This window comes from Sminthopsis crassicaudata, chromosome 3 (genome assembly GCF_048593235.1).
Source record: "Sminthopsis crassicaudata isolate SCR6 chromosome 3, ASM4859323v1, whole genome shotgun sequence".
NCBI lineage: Eukaryota > Metazoa > Chordata > Mammalia > Dasyuromorphia > Dasyuridae > Sminthopsis > Sminthopsis crassicaudata.
The window spans coordinates 632,845,454-632,856,496 of record NC_133619.1 but is presented as its reverse complement, the minus strand read 5'-3'; the positions used below and the strand labels follow the sequence as shown (position 1 = coordinate 632,856,496).

At 42.0% G+C, this 11,043-nt stretch overlaps 1 long non-coding RNA gene across 1 annotated transcript; it reads right to left on the bottom strand.

Moving 5' to 3' along the window:
- Positions 1-2,740: 2,740 nt before the first annotated feature.
- Positions 2,741-7,657, bottom strand: LOC141564244 (uncharacterized). Its single transcript, XR_012488599.1, has 3 exons — positions 7,573-7,657; positions 5,890-6,067; positions 2,741-4,728 (listed from the first exon to the last, which is right to left on the bottom strand). It is a non-coding gene; the product is annotated as an uncharacterized LOC141564244 (long non-coding RNA).
- Positions 7,658-11,043: the final 3,386 nt, after the last annotated feature.

The window sequence follows — 11,043 nt, the reverse complement described above, 5'->3', positions numbered from 1 at the left end:
TGACTCAATAACAACAATTTCTTCATTACCTTTCTCTGATTTTTGAGTTCCCTGAGTTCAAATTATACACCATTATTTTTTTCCTTTGTCCCTTTATTCCTCCCTTTCTCCCTCTCTTCCTCCCTCCTTCCTTCCTCCTCCCTTCCTCTCCCCTATTCCCCACCCATCCTACCTTCCTTCCTTGCTCCTTCGCTTCCTTCCTCCCTCCCTTCCTTCCTTCCTTCCTTCCTTCCTTCCTTCCTTCCTTCCTTCCTTCCTTCCTTCCTTCCTTCCTTCTTTCCTTCCTTCCTTCCTTCCTTCCTTCCTTCCTTCCTTCCTTCCTTCCTTCCTTCCTTCCTTCCTTCCTTCCTTCCTTCCTTCCTTCCTTCCTTCCTTCCTTCCTTCCTTCCTTCCTTCCTTCCTCCCTTCATTAAATACCAGATGGATGAGAGAGGGGAGATAATTGAGGTAAGGAGACCACCCAGAAGTATACTGCAAAAGCCAATTATGAGGGGATAGGACCCTGTACCAGCATGGTGGCAGTGGAGAGAAGGGGTATATGCAAGAGGCCTAGTGAAGGTAAAATGGATAGGCCTTAACCACAGATCAGATATCCTCATCATCATCACCATTACCACTATCACTATCATCATCATCAATAAATTTTTATTAAGTATCTATATGTCCGGCACTATGCTAAGTATTGAATATAAGGAGGTGAGATAGAGAAAGGAGTTGAAGATGACACCCAGGTTTTTAGCCTGAGTGACTGAGGAGGATGGTTTTGACCTCTAATAGGATAAATGGAAAGAGGGAGGAGTTTAGGGAAAAGAGAATGAATTCAGTATTTTTCACACACAGATAGACTATGACTCATCCCATTTGAGACAACTGATGGGCAATTGGCTTAGGGCTGGATAAATAGATCTGAGAATTCCATGATAATTGAATCTATGAGAACTGATGAGATCATCAAGAGAAATAATATGAGACCAGATCAGTTTTGGGGGAATATCCAAAGGGGACTGAGAAGTAATCAGACAGATAGGAAGAGGAGAGAGGAGAGGGCCGTATTCTGAAATCCTAGAGAAGAGATATTGAGGCATTTGAGAGAGCAAGAAGAATGATTGAAATTTGCCAACTAAGGGATCATTGGAAACTTTGGAAGGAGCAGTTTCATTTGAATGATGAGATTGGAAGCCAAACTAGAGAGGATTAAGGAGAGATTGAGAGGAGAGGATACTTATTATAGATAGCCTCATTAAGTGGAGTTTAGCCACAAAAGGAATCAGAGGTGTGGGGGGCTAGCTGGGGATGATGAACAGATCAAAGGAGAATTTTTTGAGGACTGGAAAACATGAATGTGCAGTAGGTGTTACAAGTAGAGAAACTGAGTATTCATGAAAGGGGAAATGAACAGGATACAGAGTGCTCCTGCAGGACCTACTGCAAGAAGCTGTCACAAAGCACTGATTGAACTGACTAAGAAAATTTGTGCTGACCTAATAGCTCTCTCCATGCAATTCTTAATAGCTTATGGGAGGAAAGTCACTTAAGATATTATACAAAGTGTTTAGGACCAGGGAGTAAAAGACTATGAACAAGCTGTACTTGATATCTTGGTATCAGTCTGCAAATCTGTAAAATGGGGAAGTTTAAGCAAAATTGCCCAGCTCCAAATTTTCAGGAGGAATTTGAGGTTCTATGAAAAACATATGTCTTATACCAGATAAGAGTCTGGTTTCCACTTTGTGAAATGAAGATATCACAATCTCTGCCATTCTCTTAATTGCAGGAATAATTTGAAGACATTCCCCCAAAAATAAACCCCCCAAAAACCCAAATAAAAAAACAAGGAAAATCCCCCCCCCCACTAAAAATTAAAACTATAAATGGAGCCCTGGGTCACTTATTTTCCCTTAACAAAATCAGTTTTGTTATGCCAGAGCATTGTACCTAGGATTATCATAAACAGGCCATTTTGCAAATTTTTAAGTAGACAGTCCCCAGTGTGGAGTAGACCAGAGGAGAGACAAGGTACTTTCCCAATTCCTTCTCCCTTCCCAGTGCTTAAAAGAAGACTGGTTTGGAATCCTGTAGAAGGAGCTGCTTGCAGAGGGATTGGGTTCCCTCTTCTTGGAAATCTGCAGAGACTGATTGACCACTCATAGGGTATGTTAAGATAGAAATTCTCTTTTGGGTTGGATTAAATGGTTGCTGAGATCCCATTCAATGCTCCAATTCTGTAACTGTGTTGAAATGGTTATATTCAGATCAGCCATAGAGATAACTGGGAAAAAGTTGGTAATTAATCATTCAACTCTTTGTCTTATGCTGACCATATTAGATTTGTCTTAACCTGTCCCCAGGTTAAGCATAGGTCCTTCAGAGGACTTTAGAAAGAAATAGGCAGGGGTAGTGCACTGGAAAGGCTCCTGGATCTAGAATTGCAGATCTGGGTTTGAATCTCAGCTCTGTCACTCAATGACCTTGGTCCCTCTGCAGCTCATCTTCCTACCCCACCCCCAATTTTGTTTTAAAGACTTATTCTCCATATTTAGCATGTATGGGACTGTCTGCCATCTAGGGGAGGGGGTGGAGGGAAGGAGGGGAAAATTTGGAACAGAAGTAAGTGCAAGGGATAATGTTGTGAAAAATTACCCGTACATATGTACTGTCAAAAAAAAGTTATAATTATAAAATTTAAAAAAAATAAAGTTAAAAAAAAAGAAAATATATCAAAGTAAAAAACGTGCAGCAGAGAATAAAAAATCTACAGGGAAGCAAAGAAAAAAAGACTTGTTCTCTCTGGAGAAGGAGATAGAAAGACAGACAGAGGAATAGAAACAGACAGAGAGACAAAAAGCGATACAAAGCCACACAGAGAGAAAGAGACAGAGAGAGGAGAGATAGACACACACAGAGACAGAGAGACAAAGACAGACATAAAGAGATACAGGGAGACAGACAGAGAGAGGAGAGAGAGAGAGAGAAAGAGAGAGAGAGAGAGAGAGAGAGAGAGAGAGAGAGAGAGAGAGAGAGAGAGAGAGAGAGAGAGAGAGAAGAGGAGGGAAATAGAGAGAGGGAGGTAGAGGGAGAGAATGAGGGAGGTAGAGAGAGAATTATGAGGGAGAAGAGATAGAGAAAGGGAAATAGAGACAGAAGGAGGGAGAGAGAGAGGGAGAAGAGATAGAGAAAGAGAGACAGAGAGAGAGAGACAGAAGGGGGAAGAGAGGTTTGGTCTCTATTTTGGCAGCTAGGTGATGGGATGCATAGAACACCAGGCCTGGAGTCAGGAAGCCTTATCTTTTGAGTTCAAATCTGGCTTCAGACTTGATTCTGGGCAGATCGCTTCACCCTGTTTATCTCAGTTTCCTCATCTGTAAAATAAACTGAAGAAGAAAATGGCCAACCACTCCAGCATCTTTGCCACCCCACTGGGGTCATGAAGAGTTGGGCAGAACTGAAATCCCCACTGTCCGGGGGCTCACTGTATTAATGTGGGACTTAGTGGATAGACATGAGCAGCTTTAGCCCTTCTTCAGTTCAGAATTCTTGAGTTTTGATCTACCTGTCTCAACCTCTCTAGAAGGGTTGACCCACTTGGAGCACTTCCCTTCTTTGTGAAACATGGGAGTTCCATCAGCTGCCTTTGAAGTGCCTCCCATTTATGATTCTAAGGCCAAACCCATGATTATCAGAGCTTTTCAGTATACAAAGGATTATATCATCCAATACCCCATTTTAAAGAAAAAGAAAGTGAGTTACATGACAGGTCCAAGATCACACAAGGAGCTGAAGATAGAACGAGGATTCAAACTTGGATCTCTAATTCCAAACTCGGTCCTTTTTCTACTGGTCCTCTGTGTCGATGGTATTTTAGTGATCACATAAGGCACAGAGACTTGTAATCAGTTTTTATTGCTGTTACCAAATCCCTCTCAGCATCCTAAGGGATGACCTTACAAAGACATTTTCTTAAAACATCATCTCCTTTTTCTCAAGTATTAAGAAAGCCAGCACTGGCCACATGTCCCTTAGTGGCAGAGCCACATGGGAGGGACTCATTCCTTTATAAAAGGCACTACATTCCTCTCTACCCCTTGGGGGGAAACAGTGTGGAGAATTTCTCCTACAACAATTGGTTGTTATCATAATAACAGCTTAAAAGATAACCCACACTAGAATAGCACAGAAAACACAGAGCTCTGGAGGCTTCTGAATTAAACCACTCATTCCTAGAATGAAAGAATTCTCCTCACTCCCACCCTTCTAATCTCCAAAAGAGCCTCCACTCCCCTTTCCAGAGAAAGTCAATAGCTCGAGTTTGAAATGTGTGCTCTAAAGTTGTACTTGGAGCCCCTGTAAGTTCCAGAGCTCATCTCCATTGTGAAGATAAAGAAGAGAATTGCACTTCTACCCACTGACAGAAATAAACTTTCATGGAAATACATATTTCCTACTTAAAGTGGATTTGTGAAATCAACAGCTCATCTAGTTTGCAGAGTCCCTTGGGAAGGAGATCAGGGTGTGGGGGTGCATGCTAGTTAATTCTTCATTGGCAAGGAATAAGAAAAGGTTGGATCCAAGAGGCAACACGTTTGCCACACTGCCCCTTGCCTATGGGGCAGCCCAAGGGAACCACCCTTGAGCTCTTTCAGCTGGACTTCATCCAGAACAGGAAATGCAAGGCTGCTTTGAGTGAGCCAGCTGCGATTTGTCTCTCTGAGGGACACTTATAGAGGAATTCTGGAAAGAGAGAAAAGAGGAAGAAAGGGGAATCATTGTAGTGTTGTTAGATACACAGCTTCAGATACTATGACAATTCTTCTTACCCATATATGTACATGTATACATACATACCCCACACTCCCCCTCCCCCAGATCTGTACTTGAGATTACCACGTGGGAAGTTTCTAGTTTGGAACTTCCTTCCACCAAGGTACATACAGCTGATATGCAGCATAAAATCTTAGCTATCTAGGGGTACCTCCCTCCCTTCTTCCTTCCCTTCCTCCCTTCCTCCTTCACTTCCTTCCTTCCTCCCTCCCTCCTTCCCTTCCCTTTCCTTCCTTCCTTCCTTCCTTCCATCCTTCCTTCCTTCCTTCCTTCCTTCCTTCCTTCCTTCCTTCCTTCCTTCCTTCCTTCCTTCCTTCCTTCCTTCCTCCCTCCCTCCCTCCCTCCCTCCCTCCCTTCCTTCTTTTCTTCCTTCTTTCCTTCCTTCCTTCCTTCCTTCCTTCCTTCCTTCCTTCCTTCCTTCCTTCCTTCCTTCCTTCCTTCCTTCCTTCCTTCCTTCCTTCCTTCCTTCCTTCCTTCCTTCCTTCCTTTCTTCCTTCCCTAGCACAAAAGAAAGTTTACCTGCCATGAGTCATACAGTTAATTTAAGCCAGAGGATGGATTGGAACCCGGTCTCTCTGACAGACCCTATAATTCTTACCCTGTGGCTCTCATCAATGCTTTATCCAGAGAATTGATGTTAAAATTATACCTTTAGAGCTGGGAATAAAGAGTTCAACCTCCTCATTTTACAGATGAGGAAACTGAAGCTGAAAGATATTAAGTGATTTACCTAAGTTCATATAGGATGTAAGTGAGAGAGGCAGGCTTAGAAGTCAGTTCCTTTAACAGCAAAGGCAGAGCTTCTATCATTGAGCCACACTGCCTCTCAGTAATGACAGTTCACATTTCTTTAGGGCTTTAGGGTTTCCAAAGCCCCAGACTGCTCTACCAACAACCTTAATTGACGTGACTTTGGACAAGGAAGATACTCTTGACCTCGAGTTTTCAGAGTAGGGAGCTTGAGTAGCATTAACCTATTGGGGCTTAGAAAGAAAAAACTCTTGAAAGCTAGTGAGTGTCAGAGTGATACTTGAACCCAGGTCATAGAGAAGGCACATGGAGGTGACTCACCTTTACCTGCAGGGGAGTGAGCCTGCTGCTCCAGGTGGCTGGCAGGCATCCCTAGGACATAGGCTCACACCAGCCTGAACTTGGGCTGGCAGTTCTGATATTCTGAACTACTGCTGGGGAGCAGTTGGATGTAGTTACTAACATAGTCCTGGGGCAGCTTTCTCCACAGCTTCTTCAGCTGCAAGGACAAAAAGAAGGGAGGTTGAATGAAGGCTGGGTGTCCCAATGGGCTGATTTTCACCTGGAAAAGTGGAAGTGGCCAGCCTCTAATTAAGGAGAGACCCATGGGCCTCAGCTTCCTGTTTATATCTGCCATTGCCCTCAGATTCCAGGAGAGAGTGGGGAAGAGAGAATAGGAGAACCAGATACAATAAATCCTTGCCATTTTAATTATCCTGAATAATATTATTCAGATTTGGCTTGAATTTAATTCGTGTAAGATTTTAACAGGTGATTCATCATCTTCTGATGTGACAGATTTCTTAGTATCACATCAAATCCCAGTTTCTCAGAGATTGAGTGCCTCAGTTTCCTCATTTGGAAAATAAAGTAGTTGCCCTTTTAAGGTCCATTTCTACTCTAAATTTAGGGACCCAAGATGCCACTTAGTCATTTTCCAGATGGAGAAACAGTTGATCAGAGAGGAAGAGACTGATCCTGGTCATATAGATAATAAAAGGCATAATCTAAACCTGGGTCCTTTGACTTAGAGACAGTGATAGAGGGGGAAAGAAGGCTGGATCTGGAGTTAGAGGACCTGAATTTTAATGGCTGTGCCACTTACTCTCTGTGGAACTTTGACAAGTCATTTTCACCTCCACATCTAAGTAATACTATTAATAAGGATCATTTAATAGCACCCAAAATGCTTTACAAAAATTATCTCATTCGATCCTCACAACTTTAATAAGAAGAGTAGATGCTCTTATGATTCCAAGTGAGAAAACTAAAACAGACTTAGGTTAAATGACTTAGCCAGGGTCAAACAGCTAGTCAATAACAAGATTTGAACTCAGGTCTTCCTGACTCCAGTCTCTATCCTTTGTACTATCTAGCTACCTCTAAATGGAGAGGTGGAACTAATGGCTCCTAAAGGATCTTCTGACTTAAAAATCCATGTATCAGGACAACTTCATAGCATAGTGGATAGAATATCAGCCCTGGAGTCAGGAATTCAAATCCAATTAATCCTGTCTAAATATTTTCTCTCTGTGTGACCCTGGATAAGTCACCTAACCTTGATTTCTCCCTCTCCTGACCTACACCCCCCTCCCCAACAACTATTTATTATGGTCCCATGGTTCTCAAATCAGTGTTCTTTCTGCTGTAGTGGAGAGGGGAGAGACTTTAGAGATTATCTATACCATCACATTTTAAATGCCCCTCATCGCTAATTTTATAGGGGAGGGAAATGAAAACCAGAGAGGGCAAGGAATTTGTCAGATATTACCTAGATAGTAAGGTCTTCAGCCCTATCCACTTCTTCCTCCTAGTTTGATGTCAAGAAAAGAAGGGATGTTTGCTCCAAGACTGCTCCAACTCTGTGCTGGGGTGAGAGCCTATTGACAGTGATGGGCGTGGGGAAAGGGCTGAGTCTTTCTTTGAATGGTGAGGATAAGGTCTAAGAGCATCCTTTGCTAAGGGAGGTTTTCAGATCCTGTCCCTGCTTCAGCTTTTACTTACTCAGATGAGCCAGAAACTGGTGTATCTCTTGAAACCCTTGGGTTGGCAGGCCTCTGGAGGTGGGCTCCCTCCTCCTCCCCCTCACCAGGCTATGGGACCAATGCAGGAGGGAGCTCCTATTTATAGACCAGAACTGGCCCAGGAGCTCTGTGAGTCCCACGGTTGTTGGTAGTTCCCACACTCGGCAGCCAATGGCTGGGGAAGGGGCAGACAATGAAACAGGCAGCCATTTAGCTATGGTACAATGAGTCCCAATGCCCTGAGGGGAGTTACCTTCTGCTTGAACCAACTGGTGGAGTGTGGAGTGCTGGTGATGGCCTGGGGGTGTGGGCGTCTGGACCTGGGAAAGGAATGACCTTCCAGCTGAGTGTCTTCCGATCCATGGCATTCCGGAGCCCCAGCATGTGCCAGGCTCAGGCAGCCACCGTGGGGGCATGTGCAAGGTGGGAAAGGGAGGATGAGGGAAGCCAAAACAACTTGGTCCCTGAGCAGGCAAAGCTTGAGTTCTACCCATGTGACCTTGGTAATAAGGGAGCCTTTCCGGGCCACTGGACCTGGCATTGGAGCTGGAGTCAAAAGATGGGGCTTTGACTTTGTAAAAGAACGGATGGTTGGCTAAATTTGGGAGGATAGGATTGTAGACCCAAAGAAGGGGCTTCAGTTGACATACAATTCATTTTATAGAATTACAGAAATTATCTCATTTGATCCTCACAACCTTCATGGGAAGAGTAGATACTCTTATGATCACAGAAGAGAAAACTGAAACAGACTTAGGTTAAGTGACTTAGCCAGGGGTCAAACAGTTGTCTAAAACAAGACTTTGAACTCAGGTTTTCCTGACTCCACTCTCTATCCTTTGCACCACCTAGATACCTCTAAATAAAGAGGTGAAATTGATGGCTTCTAAAGCATCTTCTGACTTAAAAACCCATGTACGGAAGGGGCAGCTGAGGCCCTATGGCTAATAAGTTGACACTGGCTTGTCCTTCAAATCCAGTACTTATTCAATGTATCGTGATATTTCATTTTACAGGGGATATGGCATAAGGAAAGAGCATTTATTAAGCACCTACTATATGCTAGGCTCTGCTTTGAGTACAAATCTCATTTGATTGTCACAACAACCCTATGAGATAGGTTTTGTTATTATCCCTATTTTTTTTTTTAGCAGTTGAGGAAACTAGGGACATCTAGGTGAGCACTGACTGTAGAGTCAGGAGGACTGAATTCAAATTCAGGCTCATATACTTATTCTGTGTGACCCCAACTATCTTGCAAAAACAAAAAAACAAACAAACAAACAAAAAACCAGTTGAGGAAACTGAGGTAAACTAATTTGCCAGAATCCCAGATTCTGGATTTGAATTCAGACCTTTCTGACTCCAGACCCAGCGCTCTATCCATTGTGCCACCTAGCTGCCTCTAAGAAAGAACAGCAGCTCTGGAGTCAGACATGATCATGTCACATCTCCTTTCTCTTGCTTGCTGTTAGTAGTTTTAGTCATGTTGGATCCTCTGTGACCCTGTTTGGAGTTTTCCTGGCAAAGATACTTCAGTGGTTTGCCATTTCTTTCTTCAGCTCATTTTACAGATGAGTAAACTGAGGCAAACAGAGTTGACTTGCCCAGGATCACACAGCTAAGTGTCTGAAGCTGAATTTGAACTCCAGTCTTCTTGACTCTAGGGTGCTTTATCCATTTGATGGAGTCGCGTGAGGAGGTTCCAGAGAGCAAAGATGAGGCACAGAGATTGTGAGGAATCACAATGAGACATTCTCCCTACCAAAAGGTACCTTTATTAAAAAGCAAAGGTCTCAGACAAAATCCAAATGTGATTTTGTGCCATACTTTGGGAAGTGGGCAATTTTTATAGACAGAAGGAAGTAGGGAGGAACCAGGAGGGAGCTGGGAAATAAGAGATGTTCTGAAGGAATCCAGAGCAGCTGGGAAGATGTTTGAAGGATAAAATCAGGGAGGAGTTGAAGAGATGCTTCATGGATAAAGACAAAGTCAGGGGAGATTTGAAGAGATATTCTTAGAGTGGATTAAAGAATTTTTGGTTTTAGGAAGAGGTCAAGCTGGCTTGAGCGCCCATCATGATGGCCTTCTCATGCTTACTAACATCTTTGTGATTCCAGGCAAATCTCAACTTCCTAGGGCCTTGCTTTTCTCATCTGCAAAATGAGGAGAAGTGGTGGAATATAATGTAGTCAGTATCTAAAGCAGGAGTTCTTAAATCAAGGTCTGTGAACTTATTATTATTTTTTTAATTTGTAAATGTTTTTATTTTCCTTTTTTAAAAAATTGTTTTTCTAATTACATGTAAAAACATTTTTTAAAATTTCGAGTTCTAAATTCATCTCTTTCCCTTCTTTTCCTTGAGGCAAAAAGCAATTTGATATAGATCATACATATGCGGTTATGCACATTATCACATTGTGAAAGAAAATAGATTCAAAAAACACAAAAAAAATTAACCAAAAAGTATGCTTTTATCTGCAGTGAGATTCCACCAATTCTTTCTCTGGAGGTGGATAGCATTTTTCATCATGAGTTCTTAAGAATTGTCTTGGATCACTCAATTGCTCAGAATAGCTAAGTCATTCACAGTTGGTCATCATTACAATGTTGCTATTACTATGTACAATGTTTTCTTGGTCTTGTTCACTTCACTTTTCATCAATCCATATAAATCTTCCCAGGTTTTTCTGAAACCATCCTGCTCATAGCACAATAATATTCTATTACAATCATACATTACAACTCTGATAAGTATATTTCACTCTTTTGTAGTCCTATGTAACATTTTTATTTATGCATCCTAAGAAGGGATGTATAGAAATTATCAGATTGCCAGAGGGGACCAGGATGCACAAATAAAAAAGAATAAAAGCTTAGGACTTAATGATCTCCAAAACCCCAAATCTAATATACTTTGGGATAGAAGCCCAGGAAAATTTAAACAAAACAAAATAAAGGCACGAGCCAGGATTTGAATGGAAAATCTTTGATTCCAAAGCCAGTACTCCTGCCTCTTACTCTACCTCATTGAGTCCCAGTTTGCTCATCTACAAACTAGAGCTGAGAGTATTTGGATCACCTACTTTAAATGATCATTGTGAGAAATACTAAATGCTTTGTAATCGTTAAGATTTCTCTCTAAATGCAGATATTCTTGCCTAAAATACCAACTGTTCTCCATTATGTTAATATATGTTGGCAGAAAACCAACTCTCTTTTGGCTCTGTGATTTTGTAAAAGCACCTCAACTTTATGGGACTCAGTTTCCTTACTGTAAAAGACAGGGGTTAAAGGATTTCTAAAGGATCCCTCCCAATTCTAACATGCACTAAACTAAATAAATCTATTATGACATCAACAGTAAGATATTTAGTTGAATGATTCAGACTTTCTCCCCAAGATGAGCATTTTCACTGGCTGTTTCCTTTTTCTGGAATTTTCTCCCTTA